General features: G+C 32.8%; 1 protein-coding gene across 4 annotated transcripts in view; it reads left to right on the top strand.

Moving 5' to 3' along the window:
* Positions 1-14,284, top strand: part of LOC130902077 (serine/threonine-protein phosphatase 4 regulatory subunit 1-like) — a 94,247-nt gene that overhangs the window by 43,765 nt on the left and 36,198 nt on the right. The window contains exon 1 of one of the 4 annotated variants that reach the window (XM_057813889.1): positions 2,025-2,044. The exons of the other annotated variants lie outside the window; for them this stretch is intronic. The gene's annotated coding sequence lies outside the window, so the exon portion shown is untranslated. Of the gene's footprint in view, positions 1-2,024; positions 2,045-14,284 lie in introns of those variants that run through there. 4 annotated transcript variants of the gene reach the window in all.

Here is a 14,284-nt window from a genome sequence, read left to right as displayed (position 1 = left end):
CTGTATTATATACGGGGAGTAAACATTATTTTTTGACCCCTAGGGGTGCAGCTGGACTACTTTCAGGATCGCTGCGTTAGAAGAAGAATGAAAAAACAATTTGACTTCACTATTTCTTTTGATAGAGGTACGGATTTGTTTTGGGGCGTAAATAAATGTGGTTGGATGAGTTTGGATATAATACAGAGTTTTTGATTTTTCACTTTTTACTTCAATTAAAAATCCTTAAATGCAGGACGTAAAACCTTTAAATAAGTCAATTTAGAATTTTTTCCCAATATCAGCAAATCTGGGACAATTTAGGGGAAAAATTGCAGTGAAATACCTTTAATTACTAATTTTAATTTGCATATTCACTTAGATAGATTGTAAAAATTAAATCAAGTAAATTTTCCTTTTAAGAAAGTAAATAATTTTTCTTTTTCGATTCACATATGAACTGGAAATACGCTCGAAATTAAGTAAACAATCACAACAAAATAAAAATTCCGTTTATCCAAATAATCGTTGTTCAAAAAATTTAAATTTCTAAATTCCTAATGCTGTTGATAATTCAACTTGGGGTTGTGGGGGATGTTAGAGGGATTAGTAATTACAATATATGGAAGATGGAATTAGCTGTCAGTCGTTGTCTTTAAATTAAGTTAGTTTATGTTAGGCTAGGTTAGATTAGATTAGGTTATGTTTATGTTAGGTTAGGTTATGTTTATGTTAGGTTAGGTTATGTTTATGTTTATGTTTATGTTATGTTAAGTTGGGTTAGGTTAGGTTATGTTAGGCTAGATTCTACACAAGAATACATTTTTCCGTGCTCTTTTAACACCCTAACACCTCCTCTCGCCACGCCCCTTGATCCTTTTTTAACCTATTTTACCATAAAAAAATAGTTATTGAATTTTCTATTTTCCAATATGTACTTTTCTATGATAAAATAATAATTACTTATGATTACGTTAATTAACAATTATAATGGTTCATAATTCCACTGAATTAATTTCATATATTTTTCACATATTATTTTCACTATCTAGCTGTATTTTTTGTTCATACAGGGTCTTTCAAAACGTTCGCATGCGAATTACATAACTGCATTGAGCGAAAAAAATTGATTAAACATTACCAAACAATCACATGTCTATAACACAGGCAAAAATCGTTACATAAAATTTTTCACGCATTTGGGATTGTTTCTGGGGGTTCAAATAGTAAATTTAAGGCGGAAGAGACATATTATTTCCATTCTTTTAGACATTACATATGATAAATCAATGAAATCTAACCTAACCTAACCAAGATGGTAATTATTTAAAATTGGTTTTGTATTCAGTACACTTTTTATTACCCAAGTCGTTAGAGGGTGGAGAGGGGATGATTTTTAGATAATTACCAAAGTTATATTGATCGGAAAATCAAGTTGAGAAGTAATTGCTAAAATTTTTGTCGCATAACCTAACCTCCGACAACAACAAACATCACCGAGTACGTTAATTAAAACAAAATTGAAAACACTGTATATATATATATATATATATATATATATATATATATATATATATATATATATATATATATATATAAACGGTGTTTTTAATACAACAGTTTATATGAATGAAACGAAATAATACTATATAGTTATTATGATTACGACGATTTCCTGTGTGTACCAAAAAGTAAGTAGACGATAGACGCTGCGTCAGCGGTGCCGGCAACACTGTAAACGCGCCATCTCGTACATCGTCCCGCCGTTTCTTTTAGTCGTTTTGAAAGTGTGTAAAGGGAACGTAACTTACGACTATACGGTATCACGTAGTTGTTTACTTCGTAAATAGTAGATTGAAAATGTGTGCGGCAGATGAATAATGACGAATATTGTAATTCAGTGCAATCACGTTGAAAATTATTTATTTCACAAATATCAACATCCATTAAGATGATTTTGATTTATATAAAACATATTTTAAAACAAGTGTCTTATCGATTTTCCTCGTGGAAAAAGTATCCCGACGGGATGCGTAGAAAAAAGAAAATTGTTTCCCTAAATAAGGTAAGTTCTTTTTTTTTTGACCAAAAAAAACAGTCTGTTGTAATCCGCAAAATCGTGAATGTCGTGGAATGACCGCATTAAATATTTTTGAAATTCATATACCGGATTGGAGACCGTGAGAGTCTCGACTTTGGAATGCGCGTGTACCGTTATGAGAAGCAAACAAAACATAACCCCTTTCCCCACATCCTCTTCTTGTTTAACTGCGCATAACTAGCATATTTGCCGTTTTTTATGTTCAATTTCGTTTCGTCTGAAAAAATTATTTTACGATATTCGTCCATTCATACATAAATACGTAAAATAATAATTACTACTGGTATTTGTATTTGTGAAAAAAATAAAATCGTAAATACCCATATATCCATGAATAATATTTGATTGTTATTTTGATCGATATGTGTATACAGGGTATCTAAAAATTAACGTCCTTTCCGAACTATTTTGAAGAATACAAATTGGTATCATCTTACCCTTACAGCTTTAATGACCTTGAATAATTAATATGTCGTACAGTTTTTTATAAAGTCATTAGAAATGAGATAATTTGTATAGAGTATGATTAGATTAGGTCAATAATTTCATCGTAATTGACGCTTGACATGATGCAAGACAACGTGCAATGCAAGACGCAATATTTCCCAAAATCTCGCACTTGAAACCTTATTCGTTTTAGTGCCTTTTGTTGCGTGCAAAAGTTGCAATTCTGTCCATCAGGCTCCGAAACCGAGATAGCCACAGATTTTATTGCCAGTTATTCACTGCCCGCTTTTTTTGCTTATTTCACTTGAGGCTGCTTGACATGATGCAATGCAATGCAAGACGCAATTAAACCATAATCAAAAGCATGCGCAGATGAAGTTTATCTGATTATTTCATACAACATCTTGACATTATCGGTTTTCGTAAAACTTAGCTTCGTTATTTCCATTGTTAAACTAGGTACAAAGTATTAGATAAAATTTGAGGTTAGGAATTTGTTTACTTTACTGTTTACATAGATTTGTATGCAATTTTTTCAAGGCCGCTTGACTTGATGCAATACAACTTGCAATGCAATGCAAGACGCAATATTTCTTGATTGAAAACATGCGCAGATTAAGTTCAGCTGATTGTTTTATTCAAAATCTTAACATTATCGGTTTCCGTAAAACTTAGCTTCGTTATTTCCATTGTTAAATTAGGTACAAAGTGACGTTAATTTTTATCAAAGTGTTTATCCCGTGGCACTTTTTGAAATACGATTTTGACGTTTTTTCGAATGTTAGATATTTAGACAGTTCGCAAAGCCTCATTTTAATTATCAATTTTAAAAAATGCCAGCGCATCCTAGATTATTTAAACTTCCAACGTAATCGCAGAGAAAATGTAGAAAAAATATTTTTTTAATGTAAATAAACAATGTTGGATATTTGGAAGCTATTTTTAATTCTAAACATCTTTTCTTTATAACAATTTTCGATATTGTGAAAAAGAAAGGTACTATCACATTTTTTGACAAACCTCGTATACGACTGAAAAAATTTAACATCTAATGATTGAATTCTAGGTTTTGGACCATTTAGAACTTTTTATAAAGAATAACTTTTTTTCGTAAAATTAATAATAAAAAAGTTTCCCATATGCCGCCAACTTACGTGGACAAACTGAATAAGCACGAAAAATTCTAAATAAAAACTGCATACGACAAGGGCGGATCCAGGGTCTTGAAAAAAGGGAGGTTATTAGTATTAGGACGAGTCCTCCCCCAAAGGCATGGAATTTTAAGCCTTTTACCCACAAAATATAAGTTAATTACGTTGTTTTTGACAGCATAATGACGAATTTTACGAAATTTTTACTTAAAATCTCAATTCCTCTTCGACTTTAAGACAAAATATCAAGTTAATCAATCAGGATTTAGGAGGCGTCATGACCCCCCCTGGATCCGCGCCTGGCATACGAAAGGATTTAGTTTTTGTCGTACTACTACAAGCCCACAATTTTGGTGAAAAATTTGCAGTGTAATTATATTATAATACATTTTCTTCTACAATTTTCATCGCAATTTCAATGTAATTATGAATAATTTGAATCGCGGTTTGAATATAATTGAATGCATTCAGAAAGTCGAAGTTGATTCTTTCCCCCGTACAAATCGACTGTCTAGCCATTTCGCAGAATATCCAGAAAGGTTTCTTTTTTTTATTTATGAATTTATATACGTCACCGGTAATATACATTCGATTGAAGTTGAAAGAAGGTCGTTTTATTAACCGTGCGTATATCGTGACGACCTCGATTCTGTGGCTGATGATGAGATGGCCTCGTCCTTGAATATTACGCACTGTAAACACTCATCCTTCATTCACCGACAAATGCGTCGTTTCTTTTGTTTCCTCTTATCCACCTTACGCCTTTATCTTATTCATTAATAATACGTGGTTCGTAAAATATAAATATTCGTCAATACAATTTTATCTCTTTTTTTTTTTTTTCATGTCCTACCTACCGCGTGAAGGTATTGTAGGAAACGTTTTCTTAAAGTTAAATCCAATTCTAGACTGTTCTACCTGATTTTCGAAAATCACATATAGGGTGCGAACAGCGACCCTAACGCATTCCTTCATAAATAAAGAAGCGTTTATTATACGGGGTATTTAAAAATTCAGAAAATTAATTGAATGATGAGCTTATCTATTTTCAAGGACCTTTTATTTAATTAATTTTGTGGAAAAATAGCTTTTCCTGACTCAGTTTGTTGAAAGGTGGTTTTCACAAATTTACTTTTGCATTTTTAAATTTATTTGTGTCACAAAAAACATACCCTAATTCATTTGAACTCAAAATTATGTTCTCCAAATTGATCGGCCAGAATTTTTATATATAACGTAGAAAAAAATAATATACGGAATAAAATAATATAATAGACCATAAACGACTTTTCCAAATTTAATTTTTGGTTTCCCAGTTGTCTTTAGTAAGAAATATATGTCCCTAATTCAATTTTATCAAGATATAAACCTTTTTTTTCAGAATTAATTAGGAAAAAACGCACTTCCTAAATAGAGTTCGGAATTGGCTGTACCGACTTTAATTTGGCTTAAAACTGTCTACAGTTTCCCTTCTAAATCCAGTTTCAACTAGAATAAATCCTAGATACAAGATTTCTATTTGGGAATGTCTGGGCTTGTTTAGACTAGACTTGGTCTGAAATTTTCATTAAAATGCAGATATTTATCAGATCTGACATTATCAAAGTTCCATTTTTGGGTTTCAGATCATTTTCGTTCAATATTCTTTCTAGTTAGTGCTTTTTGTATTGGATTTTTCTCTTCGGTCGAAAGGTTCCTAATAGCAGTGACGGAAGTTATACTATGCGGTTCAAAAAAATGAAATCTCCGTTCTGCGCGTTATATCTCAAACATATTGTAATTTAATCATTTCTTCATCTTGTTTTGACTTAATTGACGATAATTTTCAATCGAATATTCTACCAATTACCTCGCACAACTTCACCTCCAAGACGAACCTTCAAATATCTCGATTGGAATCCAATTAATTCGGCTCTACGTGACGTAGTTAATAAATCTTCAAGTTCTATTTATATGGTTGTCGTAGATTACGTATTGGCCTTCTCCCCCTCCAAATTGTCAACATTTCTAAAATAAAAACTTATTCTCAGTATCCAAACTACAACATGAGACATCACCATCAAAAAATTTGTCTTTACCATATTTGCAAGAAATTTTACAACAATTATCGAATTATTTCAATATGATATTAGTATAAGTCCTAATATTTTATTAAACCAAAATATTACTCATCCAAAAACAAAAGACGTGATATTATATATCAATGATGCTGTTTACATAGGACAGACCTCTCAGTATTCAGAAAATAGACTAAAAGTTCATCGTTTTGATATTGATGATGTAGGTGATCAATTGATTTATATAATCACGCAAATTGTCTATGTCATCTTCGGATAAAGTCAAAATTTTATACTTTTAAACGAAATTTTAATTCAAAAATACCTAAAATGAAAATAATAATAACAAAAACATCGTAAATCCGGAATCGCTTGGAAAATATTGTTTCCGAATTTTAGATTTTTCCGTATTTTAAATCATACTAACATTTGAATGCATTCATAGTGGCGCCATCTATCGCGTTAACGAGAAATCAATATCGAATTACATAATAATCTAAACATATATGCATAAAATATAATAAAATTTAATTCAATAACGCACAAATACAAATTTATAAAATAATTACCAAAAAAAATGTTTTAATTTTATTATAAACATATTCTTCATGTTGTTGTTAAGTATGGTTTCGCCATCTAGTGTCAAATACAGAAGTTAAAAATTACGATACGAACGATTCAGTCCGGATTTACGATTTTCAACTGAATTTTGTTGATGCGATTGGCGATTTTCTATCGGTGAATACTTTCCGTTCGATATAGTTAGAGACCCCGTGTATATACACGTAATCAGAACACGTACGGTTTCAAAATCGACCGTGGTAGAATATTTTTTTTTTTTTCAGAACTATACCTGCTTATAAATTCTCAGAAATACAATGCATTTGAACGAGGGCAAAAGTAAAAGACCCGATGAGTTTCCTAGAACAACTTCTACCTCCGAACGGAACGAAAAGGTATATGGCAACTTTTTGTTGAGCACGGTAACGCCGTTTTATTACCTGACTAATTTCTAACGCCGGAGTCGTTGAACTCACACGCATTTGCTTTCAATTTTAGAACGTTTTATTTCCTAGTCGATGTTGATAGCAAAAAAAAATACGAACATTCTTTTTAATTCGCTTCGACTATTCTTTAAACTTACTATATTTGAAATTATGTTAATTAAACGCAACTTCAGAAGCTTTTCTTATTTTTTTTAATCGTATACCCTTCATAGTTCATCGGTGTGGAAGGCCGTTGAGTACATAGACCTTCAGATAGCCGATCAAGCGGTTTGGCTTCAACCATTTGATGCAGGGCACTCATAGATAACGTGGTCTGCAGTTTTCATGCACCAGAGGCACTCCGGATCATTCGTGAAGCTCATGGTGTGATGATGGCAGTGTTTAAATACCCTTAAAAGCATTCAGGATATTACAATCTGGTCAACAGTGACCAATGAGCTGATCGGAGTTCTTTAGGTTTTGTAAAATCGATTGCACTAAAGTTTGCACTAAACGTGCACACACTAAAAACTAACTCGAAAGGTTTGATCTTCGTTAAGTTTTCTTTCTAACCCTGTATTATCAAGCAAAGGGATAGTCTCAACATTTACATAATGATGGAAACTTCTTCATGACTCTTGGTTAATTTCTTGATGATCTGGTCAACAGTTTCCATTTCCAGGTCCCTATTGCGAATGTACCAAGGGATATTTACTATATTCAGTGTTTCGTTTTGGAATTTTTGGATGTTTGTTGACATTTGACATTTTTAATGGTGATTGTTAAGTTTTTTGCTTTGGCGCTTCCCAATAGATGGATACCAAAGGTCCATAAAGGTTTAAGGATCTGCTTTTAAAGCATTAGCTTACTGGATTTGAACGTGGAATCAGTTTATTATTTATTTTAACTGGAATTAGAACTTTTTCTTTTGTTTGTGAAGTTAATATGAACTGATTTAATTTCATTAAGTTTAATTTTCCATCTCTTCGTTCAATCATATACGCGGTGGACAATTTTTCGTATTTTTAAGTAGAAGTTTCTCAAATATAACAAGCAATGATAAAATCTGTCTTTAAGACGATGATACGCTTACTGAAACCATATTTTATGATGGATCATCAGGTACAGGGAATATATTTTAATATCGATATCAGTCAAAACTGATGACGGCGTTTGTGACATTGTGATTTCCCGCAGATCAAAAATAAATTGATTTTCTAGACTCCTTTCTATAATTTTGGCATGACCTAGACGGTTTAGAGACGTCTGTCGACCTTCACCGCGACACCCTGTATATATATTTCTGGAATATGAGTTCAGATCTACCTACTAGGAGTTATTTTTAATATTTTTAGGTCAAATTCTTGACGCGAACGGCTAGGAATGCGACACACATTCACAGACGGCATTTAAAATTCCTATTTAATAAGTCAACGCGTAATTCTACACACAAGGCGTTTAAAATCCATAATACACTCGAAAATTAAATATATATACGATAATTTCATTCTTGGAAAAAAAATATCATTTTGTTCCAGTCACAACTAGTTTTTTTTGTGACAACTATACGAGGGGGTATTGATATCTAGTTAGCCTAGACCAGTTCCAAGTATAAACAAAATATTGCGTTAACGAAGTGTCAGTGTAAAGTTTGACGTCAAAAAAGTGAACCAGAGCTACGCAATAAATTAAAAGGGTTAAGAGGTAAGCAGATTTACTAAGATATTCTAAATACCCTTGGTGATTGTTACTATGAATGAGACTTGGGTACATTTCTACGATCCAAAAACACAGCAACAATCGATGGAATGGCGACACTCTGGTTCTCCAAGACCTAAGAAGTTTCTTGTCCAAAAATCTGCTGGAAAAGTTCTTGCGTCAGTTTTTTGGGATTGCCATGGAATAATTTCGGCATTACTACGGGGAAAAATTAAAGAGAAAAGATGAGAAAAGCTATCCAAAGGTGTTTTGTTTTTGCAGAACAACGCTCCTGCACACAAATATCATGTTGCAATGCAAAAAATTCGCGATTTAGCATTTGTATTACTAGAACACCGACAGTTTTTGTTATGCGTGTGGAGAATCAACTTTTACATCTTAGCGTCGAAAATTTAGGCCATTAATTAGAAAGTGGTATTTAGACTATTTTCCTTTTCCTGTCCGCCATCAAGATAATCCAGGGTTCTACATATATCTTGTAGAATATGTGTTAGACTTCCTATTAGATTGGGCTGAACAAAAATCTAAACCTTTGCCTTTTGGTGTACCTACCAATGATTTGGACGCCACCGAAAGATCATGTAAGTGATTGTTTGATTCAAACAAAAGACGTCCAAGTTCAAACACACCGTCCAGTACCTTGTCTTGGATCAACAGACCCATAGTGCCAAACTGCTTGTACCAAAGCTTCCAAATCAAGCAAAAAGTCAGGATTCTGTTTCTAGTCCGGAATTTGTGCTTAGTCAACCTGATAAAGTGATTTAAATGATTTAGTACAAAAACAAATGTCATTTGCTTTGACTACAACTTGTTTAAACAAAATATTGCTGCAAAGAAAGTATGGCCCAAGCGTGGATCACTTTCCAGGACAGAAAAATGTTGAAAATGATCCTTCAGTGAACTTTGAACATCTACTTTTACCACCGTTGTATATAAAGTTCGGCCTGATGAAATATATTGCGAGCTAAGTCAGTGGCAGTGGATTCTTATACCTGAAAAAGGTGTTTCCAAAACTCGGCGAGTCAAAAATTAGAGAGGGAATATTTATTGGTCTACAAGTATGGGAATTAAACAAGAAAAGTTGAATGTTGTCCAAAATTTTCTAGGAAACCATAAATTTTTGTACTTTTCATTAAAATACATATCTTGATGTCACAAAAAAAACCTGATGTGTCAATTTTTTTCCCATTGATATTTTTTGAGAAAGTCGCATTAGATTGAAAAGAAAAAAACAATTTTCTTTGCCGTTGTTAATTTCTTTTTTATAAAAAATTCAAAGAATAACCTGTTTAGTCGTACCGTCCAATTTGATTTATTTTTTCCATAGTCTTAACCTTCAAATATCGATTGTTTCATCCCTGTATACATAATGTGACATCCTCACTAATTTGGTTTTATGACTCGAAGTCCTTCGAACACATTTCTGATCATTGTTTTTCTTCAGGTGTTGAATTGTGACATTTCCTTTCGATATCCGGTTCACTACGACTTTTGCTACTTAAGTTTCGAGATATGGCAACACTGATGCGAATATGTCAAATCTGACATTGACATTTGACATTTTTAATGGTGACGTGTTGTCATACGAGTATTAATTGAGTTGTTGACAGATACTGGAAATATTCATTTTAGTCAAAAAATGGAATTTGCGAGTGCTCGAAAATACACAATTTCAAGTTTCTAGCATTACTGAATTTCTTGAAGATAAAAATAAAAATATCTTATTTTTCAGGCCTTTTGATATGTTATGTTTCTAAATCTTCTTGATTTTAGCTCTCTTCTGTTTTAGAATTGGTTATTTGTTAATAATTTTCAAAAGTTAGATAAAATTTGACTTTTCTTTAAGTCTTTATCGAAATATGATTTTGAAAACGACAATTTGCGTATTAATTTCATATGAGTAATTACCTCCTGAATTTTGTCGCATGAATTTAGAAACACCCTTTATATACTGCATGTTTACAAATAAGGATGATTATGGAAAAAAATGACTTGTTTCTTTAGGTCGGAAATTTTGGGTACTTTTAATTTAGTTATATCTGCCCTAAAATCATTTTGAACAAAATTTCTTTTAAACGGGAAATAACTATAACAAAATTTATCAATAATGACATAGTATGATGGAAAAAAATAAAAGATCATTAGCAATTCAGTTATTTTATTGTTTTCATAACCATTGCATTTATTTTATTGTGTACGTGAAGATTTGTGCTTTTTAAATATTTTTATCAAAGGGAAGTGACTACTCATAAGATCCCAATATTATATATCATTAAGTTTCTAAAAGAGACCAAGAAATGCTTAATAATAAAAAAAAAATTTAAAAAATACATTGTAACAACTAGTACAAAACTACAAAAAATAGAAAAGACAAAAGTTGGAAGAGTAGTCAGAGAAGTGACAACAAGAATTTGAAGAGAAGATGACAAAGGCCTATAATTAACAAACCCGTAAACCTGAGATGCAAAAAAAGATATAAACGAAGATTATATCGAGACAATATTTTGGAGATCTTTTAGAAGGAAAGAATCTGGACGAGACGGAGAATAGAGAGACTAAAAGGCAAGCAGAAATAGCAGAAACCCAAACTTGCGAAAAATACAGAAACTAAAACTGGCGAAAAGGTTGAACTTTAGGTAAACCGATATCGGCCATCATATAGTCACTCAAGGCGGGCTGAACTCTGGGTAAACCGACCTCGGCCATTTTATAGTCGCCCAAGACAGGCTGAACTCTGGTTAAACCGACCTCGGCCATTTTATAGTCATCTAAGACGGGCTGAACTTTGGGTAACTCGACCTCGTCCATCCTATCGTCAGCCAGGCTTGGCAGAACTCTGAATAACTATATAAAGTTTTGTTCTAATACCTTATCCATAATAGATATCTTGACATTAAAAGTAATAATGGGATGCAGACCAGTCTTGGGTTTATCTAGGTAACCAGGTCTGGTCGAGGCTTGTAAACCAAGCGAGGGACATCCCAGTTATCATCCCAAAGTCCCACCAAGTCTGGGCCAATAATGACTTCCAATCTAGCCCCAGAGTTGTACGAACTCGGCCCAAGTCTAGGCCTATACTGGGTCCTTCGTAAAATTATTATTATTAACATTAATTTCGACTTTTCAGTCAACAGTCTAACTGTCTAGCGTTTATTTGTATATTATGCCAATTTATTATCACGATTGGATGAATGACTAAAATTCGTTAATTATTTTCTTATCTGCTCTATTCTTACATTCCAAGTGACTATTTCATGTTTTCAAACCCGAAGAAGAGATTTGCTTCTAACTACGTGAATATCTATTTTGATTACCTCCACGAATAATTTATTTGACTAAAGTTAGAGTTAAATATAAAATGATTCTTACCTGACCTCGTACATATTAGTCTCCGGTTAGAATTTAGTATTTCAACGGTAAAAAGCAACATTATATTGATACGTTTGTTAACTTCATATTGGTGCATTAGCCACATCCCATTTGATTAGCAATCGAATTCTTAACATACCAGTCACTTCCTGAAATACCAATAGTCGGTCATTTGCTCGTTGCTCCTCATTTGTTTCTGGTATGATTTCTTCTTTCTATAGATAAATTACCAAGAAAACAAAATTGGTTTTTATTTCTTGGAAAAATACCAGCTAAACGAGAAAAACGAAAAGGGAAAAATCAGAAAAAATAACCTATAGAAGTGAAAGACAGCTAAAAATAGCGGAAGAAATTGGTACAAAAAAGACAGAACCTTCTTTCTACAACAAATAAGAAAAATATAACCTCATAAAATACGAGGATTGTTTGAAAAGTTTCCTGCGTAATAATGACGTGTTTTCCATTAGGTCCGTACAATATTTTTAACCCTTCCAAATATTTGCAGTCTTTCTTTTAAAAATATGCGATAATGTCCTTATCTGATCAAAATTTTAACCAAGGCGATGGAAAAGGTGCGTTGTCTTGTTGAAAAAGCACTTTCATCAAATGCGGTCGCTTTGTTTCCCCGAACAACTTCCTCAATAAAACAATAATCCTTCAATTCCTGACTGAGCGATACCTCACCCAAGGAATTCCAAGTTACCTTATTTTGTAAATTTTTTTTCATAAACTTTATTATATTTTAATAGTATATAATCCTCTCCGATATTCTTGATAGCACAATTGAGGAAAAACCAACATAACTACGTCCTTCTACCTTCCACATCGTGTCATGAGACCCCCTCCTAATCGTTACTTATACGAACCAAATCAAGGATTGAACTATTAAAGAAACTTTTCCTCGGAGTAGCGAAGCGAGCAGATCCCGAACGCCTAGATCTTAACGAAACTACTCTGTTTCTAGAGATTTAGTACGCTTGTCTTAGTTTATTTTATATATATTTGTAGATGAACACAAAAAACGATCGTTATCAAATTATCAGTTGTAGAAACAATATTTTGGGAACAGGTTTAACCTTTGAATAAAAAAAAGTAAGGGGGTAATTACCCCTTCGTATGAAGTACGATTTAAAAGAGGATTTAACACGAATTAAAATAATAGCCCCTTGATCTCCCTTCCCATTCTAATTTAAGATTCTAAGGGTGGTGTCTAACCCTTTCATAGGATATACCACAAGGGCTACAAATATTATTTGTGTCTTATATAAAATAAAATTGAATATGATCGTGGGAATTTATCAAATTGATATGTTAAAGTCGTTGAAGGTTATTTTTAATTGTTTCGAATTAGTATAAATTGAACTTCGAAAAAAATTTAGTTCTAATATCTATTATAGTGAAATATTTCGTAAAAAACTACCCCATTTATGGATAAATTGGAAGCCAAATTTATTTATTTCCATTCTGATTGAAACGTAACACAATTAACTTGCGACGGCCATCTCCAGAGGCGTGTTGCTCATATTGATTCCGTTCACTTCTTTATAGATGAAATTCCCTTACAGCAATAAACCTTAATACCGTTTTCGAATTTATATACAAAGATGAATGTCGTGGATAAAACTACCACAGTGCACTCAAATCAAATATTAGGTAAGGTTGTTACGAATGACAGTTTTGGCTCGTCTTTTTGCCGCGAGATGGCAACACCTCCTCGGTCTAAGGAATAGTGGTCAGTGAAAGTAGGTTTTTCTTGTGAAACCGCTGTTTTTTTTTTTTATATAACTTTGAACAGGATTTTCTTTCTTACCGAATATGCAAACACTCCTTTTCCTTCTTTTTCAGGTTTATCTTTCTACTTTTCCAGCTACTTTAGAGTTTGTTCTGTGATTGTGACAGATTTGCTATCATGTATAATGATTTCTTCTTCTTTTTGCCGCGAGATGGCAACATGTCCTCGGTCTAAGAAGTAGTGGTCAGTGAGAGAAGGCTTTTCTTGTGAAACCGCTGTTTCTTTTTTGATATAACTTTCAACAAGTTTTTCTTTCTTTCCGAATATGCCAAACACTCCTTTTCCTTTTTTTTCAGGTTTCTCTTTCGACTTTTCTGGAGTTTGTTCTGTGATTTCGACAGATTTGCTATCATGTACAATGATTTCTTCTTCTTCTTCTTTTTGCCGCGAGATGGCAACACCTCCTCGGTCTAAGTAGTAGTGGTCAGTGAGTCACTTACAGCTTCTTCGGATAGGTAAGTTAAATCTTGAGGTTTGTTCCAGTGAGAAGACAGTTGAACGTTGGGCTCTTCTCCTTTCAAATACATATAAAAACGCAGAGGAACGTGGTCGACTCTTCAAAGTAGTATTTAGATAGAAGATACTGACAAGTTCATTCTAACCTTGATTAGGATAGGTTTTGGTGCTTTGCACTGTGAACCACATCGAACCTTCCCTGAATCTCTGAATGTAGACGTTTCTGC

Source organism: Diorhabda carinulata, chromosome X, assembly GCF_026250575.1.
Source record: "Diorhabda carinulata isolate Delta chromosome X, icDioCari1.1, whole genome shotgun sequence".
Taxonomy (NCBI): Eukaryota; Metazoa; Arthropoda; class Insecta; order Coleoptera; family Chrysomelidae; genus Diorhabda; species Diorhabda carinulata.
Note: the sequence above shows the minus strand (reverse complement) of the source record. Positions and strands in the feature narration are given on the sequence as shown.